The 7,201-nt window shown below is 44.4% G+C and overlaps 1 long non-coding RNA gene across 1 annotated transcript; it reads right to left on the reverse strand.

The window, feature by feature from the left end:
* Positions 1-1,368: 1,368 nt before the first annotated feature.
* On the reverse strand, positions 1,369-5,663 carry LOC135902961 (uncharacterized). Its single transcript, XR_010564662.2, has 3 exons — positions 5,509-5,663; positions 1,592-1,706; positions 1,369-1,501 (listed from the first exon to the last, which is right to left on the reverse strand). It is a non-coding gene; the product is annotated as an uncharacterized lncRNA (long non-coding RNA).
* Between the last annotated feature and the right edge of the window lie 1,538 nt (positions 5,664-7,201).

The raw sequence follows: 7,201 nt of genomic DNA on the forward strand, positions 1-7,201 counted from the left end.
GGCGGGTCGACGGGAACGCTGTCGCATTCCACTCTTGAAGGCGAAGCAGAGTAACGCATGAGTTGTTTCTTCGTCTAGCCGAACCAAATATAGTCAAGCAACAGCAGCTCACCAGGCTAAACAGTGGTTCAACAACTAAAATAAAGGCTAGTATGCTTCGCATCCTGGGCTTAACCTTAGCTAAGCCACAGCCATTTTTTATTACAGAGTCATCCAAGAGTCACGTGACTGCTGGTGCCTCACAGTCGCGAGATCACAAAGCTATAGCGTGATCAAGTCTTTATAAGGAGGTGATCGTTCATCCTTGTTCGACGGGGAGGCGTCCCTTTCCATGTTCAAGTCCATCCTTCTTGGCATTCATCTTGTCTTTAATCACTTGAATTTAGCCTTTAGTACAGCTAGCGAATAACCACCGGGCACGACTCTGTGGTGGAACTTGAGACGGCTTATTAGACATTGTCCACTGGCTACCTTTGTAGATTGCACGCTGCTTTTGGTTCCTCTCGGAACAGAAGGTCTTCGGAGGGTTGATGCAGATGACAGAATAAGGAGGCCACTTCGGCGAAATAGCACACATTCTTAATTTTTTGTCTTGCTTGCTATGTTGACATATTTTAAGGTATAATATTGTTATTATAGAGGAACATGTACGTGTACATTAAAAGAGGAACGTGTACGACGGACAAGGCGCTACTTCCAACTAAATGTTTTTTAAAGAAACAGGATTTTAAATAGATATAACCTAGAATAGCCCATCGTGACATCACGACCTCCCTATCTCATTAGAAAAGTTGTCTCTTTTTCGGCAAGCGTAACTGAAGGGCAGGTAATGCAAGTACGCGGCCTTTGCAATGTGGAAAGCTTCTAATATCTCCCGTTCTAGTCTATCTCTAGACCCTGCCAGAAACCTTGTGTCACGAAGTTACGGACAATGCGGGGGGCCATCTGTCAGAACACTGTAAACGTCACAATTGCCGTCCGTATCTTCGTGACACCAGGTTTCTGGTACGATGCACACCGTGCTGCCTTTACATGTCTAACAGCTATTTATTAGCTGCTACATAGACAGCTTGCATACGGGTGGTGTACACAATTTAATGTTAGACTCTTGCATACGGGCGGTCTACACACTTGAATGCGCAGGCTGTCACTTTCATTCTTACATATAACGCTCTTTCTTTCTTGCTTAGCTGCTTTCAGTGCGTCGTTACCGAGGTCTTGCCATTCTGCAAGCCATGGTGAAAGATACGACACAGGGTAGAAAAGATAAATGAAGTAGAAGTGATGAAAATAAACCTGTCTGTTCCATACAAAATTAACTTTGCTTTTTTACTCTTTCAAGTACGCCAACAAAAAAATACAGAAAAGCAGGGTATCCTCAGCTTTTATTTTGATCAGATGCAAATCTACGGGCATCGCCGGCAGAAGTCGACGAGTCGGAATAACATAAACCCAAAGGTGAGAGAGCCGGAAGATGATGAAGTCTCTGGAAACAGGAAACCTAGACGAGAAGAATAACATGCTTTCATAAAGCCAAGGTGTAAAGTCGAAGTGAGGGATAGAGAATGTCACAGAAAAGTACAACACCTACTTCTCCGGTTCCCTCTCATCTCGCTACAACTGCTCGGGCCGAGAGGAACAAAGACAGGCTGCAGCCACTTATGCAGAAACACGGGCGAACTGTGTGCGCCCGACGAGAGGACGGGCTAAAAGAAAGCAAAAGGTAACATGCACTTGACGCTCGCGTTAGATTGAAAGTTCGAGAGCCCTGACTGTGTCTGGATATATATATATATATATATATATATATATATATATTTATATATGAAGGCAAGAAATTTAAAAATTTGACAGCCCCGGCACATATCGCGCAAAACGTGCCCTTCTCACGTCTTCGTCTACTTTAGGCCTTTGACAAAATTAGATGAGAAACGCTACCAAATTTTTGCGTATGTTCCAGTCATCAGCATAAAGATATACTCTGTTTCTCCTCGGTTGTTGTAAAAAAACACAGCGCTAACACAAGGAACTGTTTTGGCCTTTGTTCCTTTCTTCAAGAGCACAGACAGTGCCTCAAAATTTCCCCATATCTCTTGTTAGTGATTCAGCTAAGGCTGAATGCCGCACCGTACCACGATTCGTATTTGCCGCGCAAATCCGCGGTTGGTACGGTGTGGCAAATCTTAGCTTTACTCGTGTTTCTCCGCGCCACTGTCTCAGTTTATTACTTTGAAAGCCTGGTCTGTCGCCAACACGATTACTTTGGTTTTCTTGAACAGCTCGCCGTTGATAAGCAGTGCGACCGACCCAGCTTTATCTTTTCCTGCTTTTCAATAGAAGCAATATATGCTTGTGCCTTGCGCACCCCTTCATTCTTTTGCTTCAAGAAAATCATAATACTTCAAAGTGCGTCTTTGAGCAAGTTGGGCAAGCAAGAAAGATGAAATGGTGCAATCCGTACGATTTCACAGGATGAAAAGTATATTTGAGAGCATCATCTTGAATAAGGAGGCATGGACGCACTGTTGAGATGTTCGCGGCTACGTTGAGAAAACGCAATCCAGGTTTAGGCACCTAAGCTTTTTTTGAAGTTTAGCGTTATGGGCGAGCGAAAACTCAAACCCAAATATGCCAAATATACTTCTGTGCAGGCACTGGGCGAGTCTAATTGTTAGGGCCCCCTATCTTTGGGGGCCCCTATTCTAAAACAGCCTAATATTTGACAGTATATTCCGTACGCATTCTTTGAATATTACCTCAGACCATCACGCAAGAAGTGCAATATCTTGTATCTTACAAAAATGCATAATTTGCAAAGAAACTATCTTTTATAATAGTACAAGTCTAGATGATTGGAAATATACGGACGATGTGGAACAATTGAAAATAATCAGACATATATATATATATATATATATATATATATATATATATATATATATATATATATATATATATATATATATATATATATATATATGTTTAAATGAGATGGAAAAGGCAACAATGTTACCCTGAAGATAGATATCCAGTTTGCTACCCTGCACTGTGGAAGGGGTAAGGGCAGACATGAAGATCTTAAAAAATCAAAATAGGGCTCCATAAAGAATGCATGGGGAAGCCTATAGTAGGAATGGGGCAACTTAAAATTAGGGAACGGACGAATTTATGTGTGGGAATAGAGCAACCTAAACTAGGGGTGGGCCAGTTTGAAATTTCATCATCATCATCAGCCTGATTACGCCCACTGCAGGGCAAAGGCCTCTCCATACTTCTCCAACCACCCCGGTCATGTACTAGTTGTGGCCATGTTGTCCCTGCAAACTTCTTAATCTCATCCGCCCACCTAACTTTCTGCCGCCCTCCGCTACGCTTCCCTTCCCTTGGAATCCATTCCGTAACTTTTAATGAGCATCGGTTATCTTCCCTCCTCATTACGTGTCCTGCCCATGCCCATTTCTTTTTCTTGATTTCAACTCATTAACTAACTTTTAATTAATTAACTTTTAATCATTAACTCGCGTTTGTGCCCTCACCCAATCCGCTCTTTTCTTATCCCTTAACGTTACACCTATCATTCTTCTTTCCATAGCTCGTTCTGTCGTCCTCAATTTAGGTAAGAAGTTTGAAATGTAAGTTTGAAATTGAAGGGTGGGTCAGCTGATATATGGGGGTTGGCGAACTGATATTTGTAGGGGGGGGGGAAGGCAACTTAAATTGGGGGCGGGCCAACCTAAATTTGGCGGTGGGCCAACTTGAATTTTGGGGTGTCCAAGTGAAATTTGCTCCGGACAGGTTAGTGATGTCGCATTATTGGTGGCTTCAGTACATACGCTGCTTTTTTTCTGGGCCGCAGGTGAACAAAGTGAGTGACTTGTAGTCGACCTTGAGCCTTAATCATGTACCTGACTGGGCTGACAACTTGTTCAACAGTACCTTCTTGCCACGATACAGGCTAACCACGTGTGGTCTTTACGTAAACTCCATCGCCCACGGAGAATAATTTTGCAGATCCTCCCTGGTCCTTACGTTGTCGTAACGTCTCGTCTCAGACGCTCCGCCATCTCCCCTGAAAAACTTGGCTTGTAGTATGAAACTAGGGGCAGATCCTCGAGGAAAACCTCAGCAGGCGTCCGCAAAGTCAGCGACAGAGGGGTGTTTCTATAGGCAAATAGAAATTTGTTCAAGCATTCTTGTACTCCAGCATTTTCATCCCCCAGCACCTGCTTTAAGAGAGCTTCCTTGGTTGTTCTTTCCAGCCTCACTGCGGCTCCATTCGAACCGACATGATACAGAGAGGCCTCATGAACTATCCAAAGTCATCCGACGTGAATTGTCGGCCGTTGTCGGCAACGATTTTTCGGTGTAGCCGTAGGCTGCGAACAGTTTGTGCAATTTTTCTAAGGTTCTAGCCGCTGTGGTTGATGTCATGGCGAACACCTCAATCCGCTTAGAGTATGCTTATACCACATTTAGTAGATTTACAGAGTCTTTTACAGCGTAGCCAGCGTGAATCTTTTGCCAAACCTTTGTTGATAACTCCACGTTTGCAGAAGCCTGCGGAATTCGCTGGACGAGTGCTTTGACAAAAGTGACAATTTCGAACAGTTTCTTCGATGTCTAAAAGTACTAAAAGTATAGTCTCTTAAAGGCATCAGCATATTTCGACGAAGGGAGAACGCGCCCGCACGTTATATCGCATTAGCGAGATCAACAACGTGTTCGACTAACGGTTCGACGTACTGGCGGACGCGGCCAATGCGCCCTGACGCACCCGGCATCTAACGCTCGCCCGCTTACGTACGTTGGCATTTCGCAGTACTAAGAACCCTAACGCGACACGCACTCCTACGTTCCGCAAAGTACTTGCATGCCGCGCACGTATCGCCATGGCGCAGTACTAGAGCGGTCTGTTTCTTACACGCTCTGCCAGTGGCCGCAACACAGTTCCGTGTTATAACTCTTGGCAATCGCTCGTCGCGTTTTTGACAAGCATGAGTACCGAAAGACGGTATACGTTGTTGCGGGGCCATAGACAGTGTCACATACTTGTCTAACTAAGATATGTACACGCCAAGATTTGTCCCCACGTGCGGACTGATTTTCGCTAACTGCCTCGCAACTCCAGGCGCGGCGAGCGTACCCCAACGTTATCCCAAAGAGTTGCGAAATTACAATAATGTCGGGGGTCAGAAACCGTCACGAACTTGTCCCAGTAAGATTCAGTACATGCAACACTAAATGCGTCACACGGCCAAGCTGCGTTTCGCTAGCTGCGTCACCACGCCAGGCGCGGCAAGCGCGCCTAAAAATTAACGAAATTAGTTACAATAACGTTGGGGCCCATGGAAAGCGTGGCAAACATCTCTCAGTACGAGTCATTAAGTCGAATTAACTGCGACAGGACGGCCGAACTGTTTATCCCGAACTGCATCACAATCTCGGTACGTGTCATAAGCCTATAAATTGATAGAAATGCGTCACAGGCTGTCGTGCAAAATTCCTCACCTTGCAGTAGTCCAATAGGGCAGTGGTGCCATGTCAAAGTGCGAAAGAAACGCAAGAATACACCGGGAGCCCAACAAACCAGGCTACACAAAAAAAAAGACAGAAAGAAAGAGGGGTTGCCGAATAGAATCACTTCACGTGCGCGACCGGCCTTGCTGGCGTCGGTTGGGTGTCTGGCGCATGACGCATGCATCTGGCGCATCTGACGTGTCGAAAGCCTGTTGCCAGGTGACACAAGACAAATAAGTCGCAAAGTATAAGTTCATTTAAACGCAAGACTTCAGCTTTAGCGGGAAAGAATAAAAAAAAATGTCAATTTCTTGTTACACTGTTTTTGTCAGATGCTCGCGGCAGCTAACGGACTGTTATAATACTAGCGTGACGCATTTCCTGTTGCCAGCTTTCGCCTAGTGCCACCTCTTGTTGAATTTCTTTCTATATGGTTGTGCTCGCTGTCCATTCAAGTAAACGTCGCTTAAAACGCGCGCTAAAAGGTAATTTCGCTTCCTTTCCCGAGTAAGTTTAGCTAGTAGCGGGGCTTAGCGAAAGCAGCCAAGCACTCTGGCTTGTCATTGCCTGAAGCTGTCGACAGTGCTAGCCGTGACAACGTATCAGCAACTTTCATTTCCTTGCCGTTTCGAAACTTGAGATCATACTGATATGCCGTCAACGACAGTGCCCATCTCTGCAGCTGTACAGCTGCTAAAGATGGAAGCGACTTATCCCGCCCAAGAAGTCCGATAAGCGCGCTAAAAGCGGCTGTTGGTATATAGGCTAACCTTGAGGCCATACAATTAAAGATGAATCCATCGCAAACCAACTATAAGCGCAAGTGCTTCTTCCCCTAGAGCCTAGTATCACTCGCTGCTGGTTAGAGAGCGTGAAGAGAATACGATAGGCTGCTCTGTTCCCTCTGGAATTTCATGGAAAATCACAGCTTCCAAGCCATAAGCGGCAGAATCGCGACTAAGTCCAATTGGCTTGCTGACGTCCTAAAAGGCTAGCACATCTCTATTCAAGATCACTTTCTTAGTTGTGACGAATGTGTTCGTGCATTGTTGCGCGCATTCTCATTTGTAGTCTTCGTTAAAAACATGAAGCGGTGCTACGTCAGTTACCAAAATCTGCTAAAATTTGACACAGAAGTTTAGAAGACGCATGAAGGCCCTACATTTTGTGATGTTTCAAGGCTTTCAGCTGGTAGCTGTTTCAGCTGTTCAGCTGATGGTTCAGCTTTTGCAGCGACGCTGTTTATGGCTAGGATTTGGCAGATCGCGTCCGCCCGTAGACGATCTTTTCAGACTTGAGCCGACCCCAAAGATAGAGCCAGTAATTTGTCCACGTGCTCAAGTCAAAAATACAAAATATTTATCTTCCAAATTGTAAGCAAGATTTCAGGGCTACGCGAATATTCGTATTTTGGAATAACAAATCCAAAAATATCCTATTTGATTCAGTCTTCGAGTCGAATATTAACTATTGGTAAATATGACCATATTTTTTATTTATTTACAAACTTTGACGTGTTTCGTTTATGTCCTGGGGTTACTCATTATGCACAAGTTTTCGGGCTAAGTTGCACTCTATCAACGTCGCATAACTCCATCTTTTGTTTTCCTTGTCATTGCAAATTATGCCTTTTTATAACTATATGTTAATAAACTTAGAACAAGAGATTCAGTTGCAGTTTATA

The sequence above is a fragment of the Dermacentor albipictus genome, chromosome 3 (assembly GCF_038994185.2).
Source record: "Dermacentor albipictus isolate Rhodes 1998 colony chromosome 3, USDA_Dalb.pri_finalv2, whole genome shotgun sequence".
NCBI lineage: Eukaryota > Metazoa > Arthropoda > Arachnida > Ixodida > Ixodidae > Dermacentor > Dermacentor albipictus.